The sequence below is a fragment of the Ipomoea nil genome, unplaced genomic scaffold, assembly GCF_001879475.1.
Source record: "Ipomoea nil cultivar Tokyo-kokei standard unplaced genomic scaffold, Asagao_1.1 scaffold2219, whole genome shotgun sequence".
NCBI lineage: Eukaryota > Viridiplantae > Streptophyta > Magnoliopsida > Solanales > Convolvulaceae > Ipomoea > Ipomoea nil.
In genome coordinates this window covers 254,596-267,917 of record NW_017618647.1, presented here as the reverse complement: position 1 = coordinate 267,917, position 13,322 = coordinate 254,596, and the positions used below count along the sequence as shown (strand labels likewise).

Below are 13,322 nucleotides of genomic sequence, written 5' to 3'. Positions count from 1 at the left end.
TCTGAGAAGGAAACAGTTGGGCCAGGTGGGATGGGCATCCCTAAAGTTAGATATGGCCAAAGCATATGACCGAATGGAATGAAGGTTTGTGGAGCGCATGTTGTTGGGGCTTGGTTTTGATGCAAGGTGGGTTGATTTAATTATGTTATGCGTGCGGACAGTCAGGTACAGGGTACTAGTCAATGGGAAGCCAAGTGAGGAGATTTTGCCCAGAAGGGGTCTAAGGCAGGGTGATCCATTATCACCGTATCTTTTTATCATTTGTGCAGAGGGCTTGTCTTTATTATTGCAGGATGCCCAGACTAAAGGACGGATCCATGGCTGTAGGGTGGCTCGTGGGGCCCCGCCCATCTCTCATCTCTTCTTTGCTGACGACAACCTACTATTCTTTAAGGCTAACATGCAAGAGACTATGGAGGTGAAACGTTGTTTGGAAGTATATGAGCAATTCTCCGGGCAATCTGTCAATTATCATAAGTCTAACATCTCTTTTAGTCGTAATACTGCTTTGTTAGACAGGGATGCCATTGCCATGGGACTGGGGGTCGAGCAGGCGGAGGATTTTGGCAAATATTTGGGTCTCCCCTCAGTTGTTGGAAGGAATAGGAAAATTGTTTTTTCCTATGTGGAACAGAAACTGAGACAAAGATTTGGCTCGTGGAATAAGAGGCTGCTTTCTATGGCAGGTAAAGAGGTACTACTTAAGAGCGTGGCACAAGCAATGCCTACGTATACTATGAGTATTTTTTTGTTGCCTATATTATTATGTGCTTCTCTGGAAAGATTGATGAATAGGTACTGGTGGGGAAGAGTACCACCGTAGATGGGATACACTGGATGGCCTGGGATAGAATGTGCGTTCCTAAAAAGTATGGTGGTATGGGTTTTAAGAAGCTGCATGAATTTAATTTGGCACTATTAGGGAAGCAGGGTTGGCGGCTTTTAACCAAACCGGATTCCTTAATGGCCCGAATTTTCAAGGCAAGATATTATCGTGATACTACCTCTTATGAGGCTTCCTTGGGTGGTAATCCGAGTTATGTATGGAGGAGCATTATGGCGAGCCAGAGTCTGATCCGTAGTGGCTGCAGGCGTAGGATTAGTGATGGTAGAACTACCAGGGTATGGTCTCACCCGTGGCTGCCTGACCCTCAGAATCCGTTTGTGTTAACTGATCATGTTGCCCAACATCCGGAGCTTTTGGTAGCTAACTTATTAGATCATGATCAAGGAAAATGGAACCACGAGCTAGTTACTCAATTGTTTGATCCCAGGGATGTTGAGTTAATATTCCAAATTCCTGTGAGTATTAGTTTCAAAGATGACTGGTTTTGGAAGGGGGATATTAGGGGACAATATACGGTAAAAGATGGCTATAAATGTCAAGGGGAATTGAGCTTCACCCCGGAGGCAGTTTGGAATAACATTTGGAAGCTTAGGGCCCCTCCCAAGTAGAGGATTTTTCTATGGAAGGCCCTATCTAATATTTTGCCAATTATTACCAATTTGGTTAGGAGGAGAGTAGAAATTCCTAATATTTGCCCAGCTTGTGGGGATTATGAAGAGGATATTATGCATATTTTATGCACTTGTATTTATGCTAGACGTGTGTGGAATGTTTCGGGTCTTCTAATCCCTAATGTTGATGGCTATGATTTTGTGCAGTGGGTGGAGGCTTGGTTAGGAAGTTCAACAACATCTGCTGGGTTTCTAAAAGAGCAAATTTGTGGAATACTCTACGAAATTTGGAGAGCCCGGAATATGGCTGTTTGGGATTCTTTTCTACCAACCCCCTCGCATTTATGTCTTGCCTATCACAATGCATGGAGTGCCTGGACTGCAGCCAACATGGTCGACATATCACCCACCTTGCCTACGCCCTTAGCTTCTGCCTCGCTGCCACATGCCGCTGCATGCCAAACTGCTCCCCTTGAGCCAGCAGCTTATTTAGCTACTGCCAATCTTCCAGCAGAAAATGTTGAGGCAACACTTCAAACCGAATGTGTGAGTTGCTTCACTGATGCGGGATTTGACGGCACAACACCAACTTACGGCTTTTATGTATGCAGCGCACAAGGAGACTTCGTCGCGGCTGCTAATGGACCACTCATATGTCCGTACGATCCACTACTAGCTGAAGCAATGGCGATACGAGAGGCCCTTTCATGGTTACAAGATCACGGCTTTCAGAATGTTGCGGTATTCACGGATTGTGCGACCCTGATTTCTTGCTTCCGCGATACGGCTATCTACCGTTCGTATCTAGGTGTTATTTTAGACTTATGTTTATAGTTGTTTCGTTCTTTTCATTATTGCTCGATTAATTTTTTACGCAGAGATGCCAATTTGGTAGCTCATGCCTTAGCAAAACATGTTAGTGCGGCTAACGCTCGTTCGGTTTGGAGGGATTATCCTCCACCCTTTGTCTCGTCTACAGTTTAATGCAATATGATTTCCTTGGCTTTCAAAAAAAAAAAATTCATGATATAACTAATGAATAAAAAGACTTTTATTGTGTATCAAATACACAAATAGTGAAAGATTTATTTAATGTATTGTCACAAAGCCCAATTTGATATTAGATATTCTTTCATCAAAATAAATTTATTACATACACTAGCAAATCTTATTTAATTTATTGGAAATGATAAATCCAAACAATTTACCTTTACACACGCAAATTATTGTGTGTACCATTGCTATGTGGATCATAACAAAAATTACATTTTTAATATACTAAAAGTACATTATTTTTGTACTGAATGTACATTATACAAATAATGTACTTTTAGTATTTAAATAATGTACTTTTAGTATTTCAATAATGTACTTTTCTTAAATACAATATACATTTTTAATATATTAAAAGTATATTATTTGTGCACTGAATGTACATTATTTGATAGTATAATCCACACAATTATATAGACCATGGTCTACACAATAATGATTACGGTATAGTCGGGATCATCTCCAATTTAATAATCAACATGTATCCTCAACATAAACAAAACGATAAATTGTTGTGACTTTCATCTAGTAAACGGATGAAGAGATTTTATTTACATGCAAATAATTAATTATGTAATTGTTTGAACCATGTTTCATTGTGTTTGTCATTTAGAAAGCTAAAATTAACAATTGAAAGATATGTTTCTTTTAGTACTACTGATTCTATTATAATGCCCGTAATATCTGTTTATAACTACTTTCTTAATCTACTGAAGCACAAAATTGCTCTCCAATATAAGAGGTTGTGGATTTGAGACTTAGTAGAAGGGATCGATATTGACTCTTTGTACTTTAGTAGGTTGAGAAAGTAGTTATGAACGGATATTGTATTGTAATAGAGTCAATAGTACTAAAAAAAAAGTAATTTTTTCTTTAAAAAAATGCATTATTATATAATATAGTTTTATATCCATGATAATTAATAGACAAAAAATCATCATAAGCAAACTTTACTAGTCTTTGTCATCAAGACACCACAGAAAGTAATAATATAGAAAATCAACATTTAAATGTGAAAATTAATATTTGGAGTTAGATACAAATTAAAGCATGCATGCGCATGTCTCCATCATCATTGATTCATTGTCTCTCACTTATATATTTATACTATATTTATAATAATAACACCATTATTATATTGATCTTACAGTATTGTTCACATGTGGAATTGTCAAAAGCCAATCGATATGTAATTTGTAGTGACTGGTGAGTTAGAAAAGTTTTGTAATTCAACTGTTTATAAAGAAGTTTCTAATAATTTATAATTTTAATTCTTTTTTTATCTATTAAAAGTATTAAAAACATTAAGTATTTTACTAGCCAACCATTACAAAATATTTATCATATTTATAGTTTAATTATATAGATTATTAAATTATTTAACTATATATTTGTTATACTTATACATCAACTTTAATTTTTTAGGCAAAGTAATCTTATACTAGACTATAACACAGATGTTTATATTGTTCATTTGGTGCATTGCACGAGTCAATTACTGATAAATTAAAATGCCTATTTAAACAAGAAACCATTCTATATAACATATATTCTTTAATTAATTAATTAATCAAATATCACAAATTATAACATTTAAATATCTAAAAATCTAAATCTATCTAAAAAACTTATAAGAGTAAGTCGATATTAGTACTCCTGATTTATGTTTATATTTATATGTTTATTGGGTTATATATATATATATATATATATATATATATATATATATATATATATATATATATATATATATAATTAGGTTCAAATGCAGTTGGTGCGCCCAGGTGCGGTTGTGTGGTTAATTTTGAGACATTGATATTGCATAAATCAATGTCCAGGATTAACAATGATTAAAAAAACGTGCGGTGGCAATTTGGTCTTTTTGCATCTAGATCAAATTTAAGGTGTGTGTTTTTCCTTATTAAGGTGCGTGGTTTTCGTGCTTAAGGTGAGTGGTTTTTGTATTGTGTAGCTTAAGGTGTGTCAGGTGTTGAAAACTTAAGTGCGTCAATCTAAAGTTTTAGGTGCGTGATTTTCCTTCTTAAAGTGTGTGGTTTGTGTGCTTAATGTGCGTCAATTGTTAAAACTTAAGGTGCATTGGCCTAGAGCTTTAGGTGCGTGGTTTTCCTTCTTAAAGTGCGTTGCTTTCCTTCTTAAAGTGCGTGATTTGTATACTTAAGGTACGTCAGTTGTTGAAACTTAAGGTGTGCCATTTTAAAACTTTAGGTGCATGGTTTGTGTTCTTAAGGTACTTTGTTTTTGTGCTTAAGGTGTGTGGTTTGTGTATTTGAGGTGTGCCATTTTAAAACTTAATTTAGTTGTGTGGCTTGTGTTCTTTATAAGGCGCTTTGTTTGTGTGCTTAAGGTGCATGATTTGTGTATTTAAGGTGCGCCATTTTAATGCTTAAGGTGCTTCTTTTTTAGTTAACCACACAGAAAGCTGTGTGTATGTGTGTGTGTGTGTGTGTGTTACCATAATTATATTTAATCATTTACCATATCTAAAATTCTTAATTCAATAATAATTAATCATACCATACAGTGTGATGGTATCCCGATTATCATTCCAAATGGATGGTCATAGGTTCGGACCACAGTGGTGGGAGCTTAGATTCTTTGAACTGAAAATGTTTGAGTGGTTGGCGTGAGTGGCGGCGCACTTTTGTCCCTTAAGAGATGTCGGAAATTCAAACCCCCTCTTGTATGGAAAAATCAATTTGGCCAGCATGTTTGAGTGGTTGGCGTGAGTGGCCGTGCACTCTTGTCCCTTAAGAGAGGTCGCGAGTTCAAACCTTCTCTCGTATGGAAAAACCAATATGGCCAGCACTTATAACAGATACTACCTTATAAAGAATCATGAATATTTCAAAAAAAAAAAAATCTTAATTATCAATTATACTTTTTAATATAATATGAATTATATAGCTATTAATTTTATGATTTTTTTTAAAAAATTATATATTGTGGAGTTTTATTTTTAAAAAATTATTTCAATATTACTATTATTTTAACATTGAATAATAATATTGAACATTTATTTTTTCTCATTATGCATAGAAAAGACTAAATAAATAACGCAGACACTTGATAACTATTTCAAGAAATTACTCCATTTATTTCATTTTACATGTCCTGTTTATTTTTCATTGGTCAAACAAATTATTTCGTCTTTGCTTTTTTTTTTTTTTATAGTAGTTTTTAATTATTTTTTTGTGTTTAATAATAGTACTTTTAATATAATTTTTTAATATATATATATATATATATATATATATATATATATATATATATATATATATCACTGCTGGAAATCAGCAGATTTCCGACCACCTAAAAGTGGTCGGAAATAGCCTTAATTCGGTCAGAAATGCCTGTTCCGACCACTTTTTCGACCAATTTGGGCATCCGGAAAAATTCCCTACGCTATTTCCGACCACTAAAGAAGTGGTGTAAAATAGCGACCACTTTTCTAAGGCCGTCGGAAAAAATGGCCAGTATAATACTCGGGCAGGTTCGGATTTTCCGACCACTTTGGTGGTCGGAAAAATTGACGTAGTTAATAAAAAAAATCGTTTCACCACAGAGAGGAACCCCTCTGGCCTCTGTAGTGAAATATATATATATATATATATATATATATATTCCTTTTTGCAAGTTGGTAATATATTTAATAAAAAGCATATACACATTTCATGTGTTCTTGCCGGTAAATAATCCAAATTGAACTCTGATCACAAAGCATATGATCTCTTAGAGAAAAATAAAGTATGACAATCAAGGGTAGCAAAAAATTTTAATACAAAGTATCACAATCCAAATATTGTACTCATAAATCAATCCATGAACTACATCCTTCACTTAACTGAAAAATGGTGCAATCAGTTAAAATTTTAGTATGAAAAAGTATCATACTATGGGGAAATGATTTTTATAAGAGTAATGTAAGAACAATTTGATTACTAAAACATACTACCTTGCCAAATGTGCTGAAAATGCACGAGCAAATGCATCACCCCTTCTTTTTGCATCTTCAGTGCCACCCTCACTAGCCACTGCCTGAATATTTAACATTAAGCTGATTTAAAATCATTACCAAACATATACCATGTCACAGATAAGTAATAAAGCCCATAAAAACATAAAAAGTAAGATAAGATAGAAGTTTGCCCCAATAATTATATTCCTGAACCAAACAAATACATCTTTTACCTTATCAACAAGGTCTGGCAGATGTTCAGATAATACAGTCAACCAGTTACCTGCAACAAATGAGTATTCAACATAAGAGAAGAATTGAGGAAACAATTCTTTGTTAAGACTTAAGAAAACTTGATATGTCTCTTTAATCTTCATAATCATAATTGGCAAACATAACCATAAGCTTTGACAAACACCATCAGTATCATTATCAAATTTCAGTAAACAGAACTTACTCTAGCTCATTAAGATCGGACAGGTCTAAAGTGTTAGGTTCATATCTGTAAATAATTTTAAAAAAGAGTAAAATTTAGTTAAAGAAATATCTGTACAATTGCTAATTCTTGAAAATAACAGAAACAGAATGATTGCTACCTTAAGAAAATCTTAGTTCATAGTAAGCAAGATAGAAAAAGAAATCATATAATATGAGCACTTTGGATACAGTTAGAAGTCGACAAGTGTTTGTTCAACCAGAACTAGATACAGAGTGCCAGATAGCATTCTTCTTCCACTCACTGTAAAAATTATGTAACCAAGAATCAGGTAATCTTGTCAGTAATGGGTAGAAGTACATATCCAGCATCAATACACTCAAATATTTTGTAAGACCTTGAAGAATTCCAGAGAATTAGTGTGAAGAATCACATCCTATATTTGTATGTCAGTAACAACCAAGAGTTAACCGATAATAAAGAGGGATAAAAAAAAAGTAATGAGATCACTTCAAATTCAACAAACACAAAGTAGACTCAAAGGAAAAGGCATGAGATACAAAATGTAAAAGAAATAATGCATGCACAATTTAATAATGTGCAAGAAGCATGTGATCAACAAAACATGAGAAAGTAAATAGAAATTGAAGGCACAAATTAATCAGGATGCGTTGGATGTGCACATATTCTGTATATGTATGACGAGAAGAATCTTAAAGGAAATTTGAGATGATGGAATCAACTTGGCATACATTTTGGGGTTTGCCAAGATTGGAAAAACCTCCAAGCTTGGGACAAGATGAAGGACACCAACATTTAATTTGCTTGCATCAGACCAAAGAACTCCTTTAGATGATGGAACTTCAAAGCCTCCTAGCCCTGTAGTTCCCGGTGGAGCCATTGGAACAGGAGCAATAATTTCAGTTCCCTTCTAGACAAACTTTTCCATCCACAAGATCTGCAATTAAACCAACCAGTTTCCCAAATTATTCCATCTCTTATGATTTGCTACATAGACATAACTAGTTATGTTGTTGGATCTGATATAAATAGAACAACATTACACCACAAACTTTGTCTACAGATTATTAAAAAAAATACTGCATATTATAAAATTAAACAGACAAATAATATGCACTAACAACATCATATAATGAATAAGTTAATTGGATATGCAAAAGGGAATATGGAATCACTTTAATTATGCCACAAAGTCCTAATGATCTGACCATGTCCTAATAATGTTTATATTCTTGAATAAATATTTTAAAAGAAGCTCCAGCTGGTTACCACTATTGCTGAATATATACCTTAGTAACTTTAGCCACTTATTCTTCCCTATACAGACTTTTAAAATCAACGTAGAGAAGAAATTTCCAGTAGCACGATGACACAGTACAAAGCAAACAAAGCACCAAGTCAAGACAAACCTCATGAACCACTACACAATAAGAGTAATTTCCAGTAGCACGATGAGCTTCATCAATCACCAAGCAAACAAGATGTTCACCATACATGTACCTAAAAAAGTATTAATTAGTATTCAGAAAAATCTAATGTGAAGATAAAGATAGGAGGTTAATCACAATAAATTCCTTGAAGGAGAAAAGTTTACACCATCACCAACAACAATTCATTAAAAAGAGCAAGTAAAATTTAGAATCAAAGTGTAAATTTCATGTTCCAATCAAACAGTAGAAAGAACAAAATCCAAAATATAAAGTCAAATACAAGAAAGGATGAATATTGAAGGTCCGCTTTAACATTAATATACAAGAAAGAACAAAATCCAAACAAAATCAGAACTTAAGTAAAATTAACCAGAAAGGATGTCCTTCTCCAGCACTTGTGGAGTAACAAAGAAATCTCGCTTTTCTTTCCAAAAGCTTGCTCTTCTAGTAGGATTTGTTTGACCGGTCAGATCAATTGTATATTCCTGCATTTAGTTTAATATCAATCATCTCAAATTTTGTAAACATATGAAAACTTTGCTCTATATGAACACTAAATTAGCAATACAAGTATACAATTATATGAGAGATTGCTAGAATACCTCACCTGTGGTATGTCTACAATGTTGTGGCATGCCTCAATCTGTTGCATAACAAGGGGCCGAGAAGGAGCTGCAAAAACAATTTTTCAGGCGGAGGCGGAGGCGGAATAGGCGGAGGCGGAATAGGCGGAGGCGGAATAGGCGGTGGCGGTATAGGCGTAGGCGTAGGCGGTGGCGGTATAGGCGACTGGCGATGGCGGAGGCGGAATGGCGAAGGAGAAGTCGCGAAGAGAAATCTAGGGTTAGTGTCGGAGAGTGTTGGTTGTTGTCTATGCTGTTGAGTGTTGACCATGTCTCTAATAGACTAAGACTCTAAATCTTTAAATATTTAAAGTGTAGAAAAAATATTTCCTACCGCAACAATACGCCCTTTTTATTTTTTTTTTTTAAAACCAAACCAGGCAAGCTTTAATTAATAACCATTTAAATTTGGATGAAATGTTTCCGATCACCATTTAAACAGTGGTCGGAAATACCGACCACTTTCCGACCACTCTCACTCTTCGTCGAAAAAATGAAAAAAATTCACCTTTTGCGACCAATTTTATTGGTGATCGGAAATACACTAATTTCCAGCAGTATATATATATATATATATATATATATATATATATATATATATATATATATATTTTCTAAATATAAAGTTTATATATTAATATTCTTCCCAAGTTTATATACTATATAGTAATATTAAACTTAACATTATAAAAAAAAAATTAAAATAACTTCCGTCAAGCTTAACTCATTAATCGAATCAAATACATAAAATGGGATGGAGTGAGTACTGATTAATTAATTTTTTTAAGGGATTTAAATGCCAAAAGAGTGAGTGAAATTGAGCAGTCAAAAACGTAGAGAATGCATCAAGTAAACGAAGGTCAAGAGCTTGGAGAGTCTTTGAGTGATCAAAGACGACACGCAAAATTCACCTACAAAGTCTAGAAGAAATAAAGCCTCTAAAAGGGGGAAAAGAAATGATCAAAAAGTGGGGATCGGAATTGAAAAGGGAAGAAGAAAAAAAAAAGACTACTTATAATTAAACAAGGTAAAAATTAATTGACTTTTTGGAAGATGGCAGGAAATGACCGGCAAAAGATGTAGAAATTCTAGGCTGATTATGGCTTAGAAAAAGTGTCTAATTTGTTCTCCATGTGACCTGGTCACATCACTATTATTACCAAACAAACTTATGCGTTGTTTCCTTAATTAATTTCCTTAAAGATGTTTGCTTTTCCACGTGATTTCCTCTCTAAACACATTTTAAGTTTTTGCTATTTGGAGCAAATTTTTATGAGTTAATACCCAAAATCGTCCTCGACTATAGTGGTTTTTCTCAATTTCGTCCTAAACGATTTTGGTGACCTAATATCGTCCCAGATTTTTGTGTTTCGCTCAATTTAGTCCCAGACTTTTGTGTTTTTGCTCAATTTAGTCCCTCATTTGTTATTCTGTCCATTTGGTGTTAAATAAATAGACAATTCAGTAATTTTAATATTGATATCTCTTTACTCATAGACATGTGAACTGCGAAATCCCTTTTTTTTTACGAATTACTCATAGAATTACTCCTAAAACTGCGAATAAAAAATTTGATTTGCAGGTCCGGGAGTAATTCTGGGTGTAATTCGTACAAGAAAGAGGAATTTCGCACTTCACAAGTTGAAAGTAAAGAGAGATCAATATTGACATTACTAAATTGTCCCTTTATTTAACACCAATTTGACGAAATAACAAATGGAGGACTAAATTGAGCGAAACACAAAAGTCTGGGACGATATTAGGTCACCAAAGTTGTTTAGAACGAAATTGAGAAAAATCACTATAGTCGATGACGATTTTTGGTATTAAATCAAATTTTTATTAAGTATTGTACTATTGTATTTAATGGTGTTACATATGATAAATGTTGTCACAGGTAATTTATATTTAGGATTATGTTTGGGATCATACAGTTGTTGCTCTCTATTAGTCATTCCTTGTGTAACATATTTTTATTAGATACATATATTTTTTTAGGAAATTTATTTATTAAAAAAAAAAAAGGCTCTGTCTCCAGACTGAGACAAAGAGGTCCCTTCATCGCCGGCATGGAGACGAAGAGACCATCTTTGTCTATGGCAGCCTGAAGACGGTTTTTTTTTTTTTTTTTTTTTTTTTTTAATTTAGTTATTTAAAATTATTTAATAAAATAAAAAATATTATTTTAATATTATAACTTTCACGTCAGTGAATTAACAAGTAAAATCAGTCACTGTTGATTCAATTGCATCATTTTATGTTGTTCAGGGACCTAATTGCATGTTTTTTGAGTACATGACCTAATCGTATTTTTGTGTGTAGTTCAATGACCTATATGACCTTTATTCCTATTTCTTATTAATTCATGGTGGAGTTAACCAATCCACCAATAATTCATGAAAATAAATAATTGAGTTAATCACCATTTTTGTTCCCCAATTATTTCTCAACTGTCAATGTAATTTATAGTTTTCAATTTCAGCCAATTTGATCCCTGAATTGTTTAAAATTTCATTAATTGAACCCTTTCAGGGACGAAAATGGTGATATTTACATTTTTAAAATTTCATCAATCTAGTCCCTGCGATGGTTTAATTGTCAAAATTTTAAACAATTCGATTATCAAATTGGTTGAAATTGAAATCTAAAGAATATATTGATAATTAAAAAACAATTGAAGGACCAACATGTTGATTTCCCCAAAAAAAAAAAAAAAATCGTTTTTAGTCTGGAAGTGGCTAATATGGAGTTATAATTGTAGGGTTGGGGGGAAACATTTTTCTTATATTTATTGATTATCAATAAATTAACTAAAGTTTCTTGAGATGATAAATGATTTGGTAAAAAAATTTGGTCAATGTAACATTGTCTAGAAAAGAAATAACAAAGGTTACACTACATTTTTTACACTAAATGTCGTTTTACTTGATTAAGGTAATTAAGTTGATTAAAACAGTTTTTAAATACATTTATAAAGTAAATTAAAGAGTTAATTTCATTTTTTTATCCTAGATTTATAGGTGACACTCTACTTTTAGTCTTTAAAAAAAAAAATAAACATCCATATTTGATCCTAGTATTATTGTAGCATGATCATTTTTTGTCTTCCGTCAACAAAATCGTTGAGATGTCGTTAAATACAAAGGCATTTCGATCATTCTTTTTACAAAGTGAGTTGACCCCACTATATTTTTATGTTTTTTTTTTTTTGAAAAAATTCGTTATTGAAGATCGAAATGCATTTGTATTTAACAGCAGTAAAATTGTTTTATCGATTTAGGACAAAAAATGGTTAAAACACAATAATACTAAGACCAAATGTGGATATTTTAAGAGTTAATTACCGAAATGGTCTCTTGACTATAACGAAATTACCAATTTGGTTCTTGACTACTTTTTTAACCAATTAGGTCCTCCGTTTGTTTTGTCATTCGGCATCCATTAACTCTAGGCCAAATTGATAATTTTACAATAGTCAATGGACCATTTCGGTCATCACATGCACCATTTACTAAAAATCGACGTCATATGTTAATTTTATATAAAAAAAATAATAATAATATACGACGTAGGTTTTTTTTATAACTAACGTTGTATGCCTCAAATAATCGACGTTAAAAGTGTTATTTGTACAGTGAATATGTTGAAAATTGGGATGTTAAAAGAAATGATTAACGTCATTTACAATATGATTATTAGGGATTTCCCTTAACGTCCACACCATCATTCTCTCATGTTCCCCAAAGTCTTTATTTTGCTTATTCTGGTCTGCAGTACAGACATTATAATAACATTAGCCATTTCATATGAATTTCCTTGCTCGTCGGCAACTTTTAATTGGAAAACTTCTTTCTTTTTCCACTGTATATTCTGACAAATCAAATAATAAAAAAATTGTTGCTTTAATAAAACATGTCAAAAAGTAAGAGCACGGCTTTAATGACACCAAAAGGTTGCCTATCATAAAAGTGTAATGGTGTCATTACATGGATTTGACTGATTTTTATCATCAATTTTCGTCTCTCAAATAATAATAATAATAATAATAATAATAATAATAATAATAATAATAATAATATAATAATAATAATAATAATAATAATAATAATAATAATAATAATAATAATAATAATAAATAATGATGATAGTGATGATATTTATTTTAACTCTGAGTTTTTAAAATATGAATATTTTAATCTTTTAAGTTTAATGGCTTAAATGATTTTTTAAAAGTTTTTTTTTATTTATAAAATTTGAGAGAAATATTAACTTTTAGAGGTTATTACTTATTAGTTCTATTAGTTTAATTTGAAGAGTCTCTCATG

The 13,322-nt window shown here is 32.5% G+C and overlaps 1 long non-coding RNA gene across 3 annotated transcripts; it reads right to left on the bottom strand.

Moving 5' to 3' along the window:
• Positions 1–6,536: 6,536 nt before the first annotated feature.
• LOC109150198 lies at positions 6,537–9,262 on the bottom strand. Of its 3 annotated transcripts, XR_002049097.1 has the most exons (8): positions 8,982–9,262; positions 8,745–8,859; positions 8,354–8,444; positions 7,676–7,881; positions 7,084–7,226; positions 6,945–6,989; positions 6,721–6,770; positions 6,537–6,567 (listed from the first exon to the last, which is right to left on the bottom strand). It is a non-coding gene; the product is annotated as an uncharacterized LOC109150198 (long non-coding RNA). The 3 variants fall into 3 exon arrangements; XR_002049098.1 differs by lacking the exon at positions 7,084–7,226; XR_002049099.1 differs by lacking the exons at positions 6,945–6,989; positions 7,084–7,226.
• Between the last annotated feature and the right edge of the window lie 4,060 nt (positions 9,263–13,322).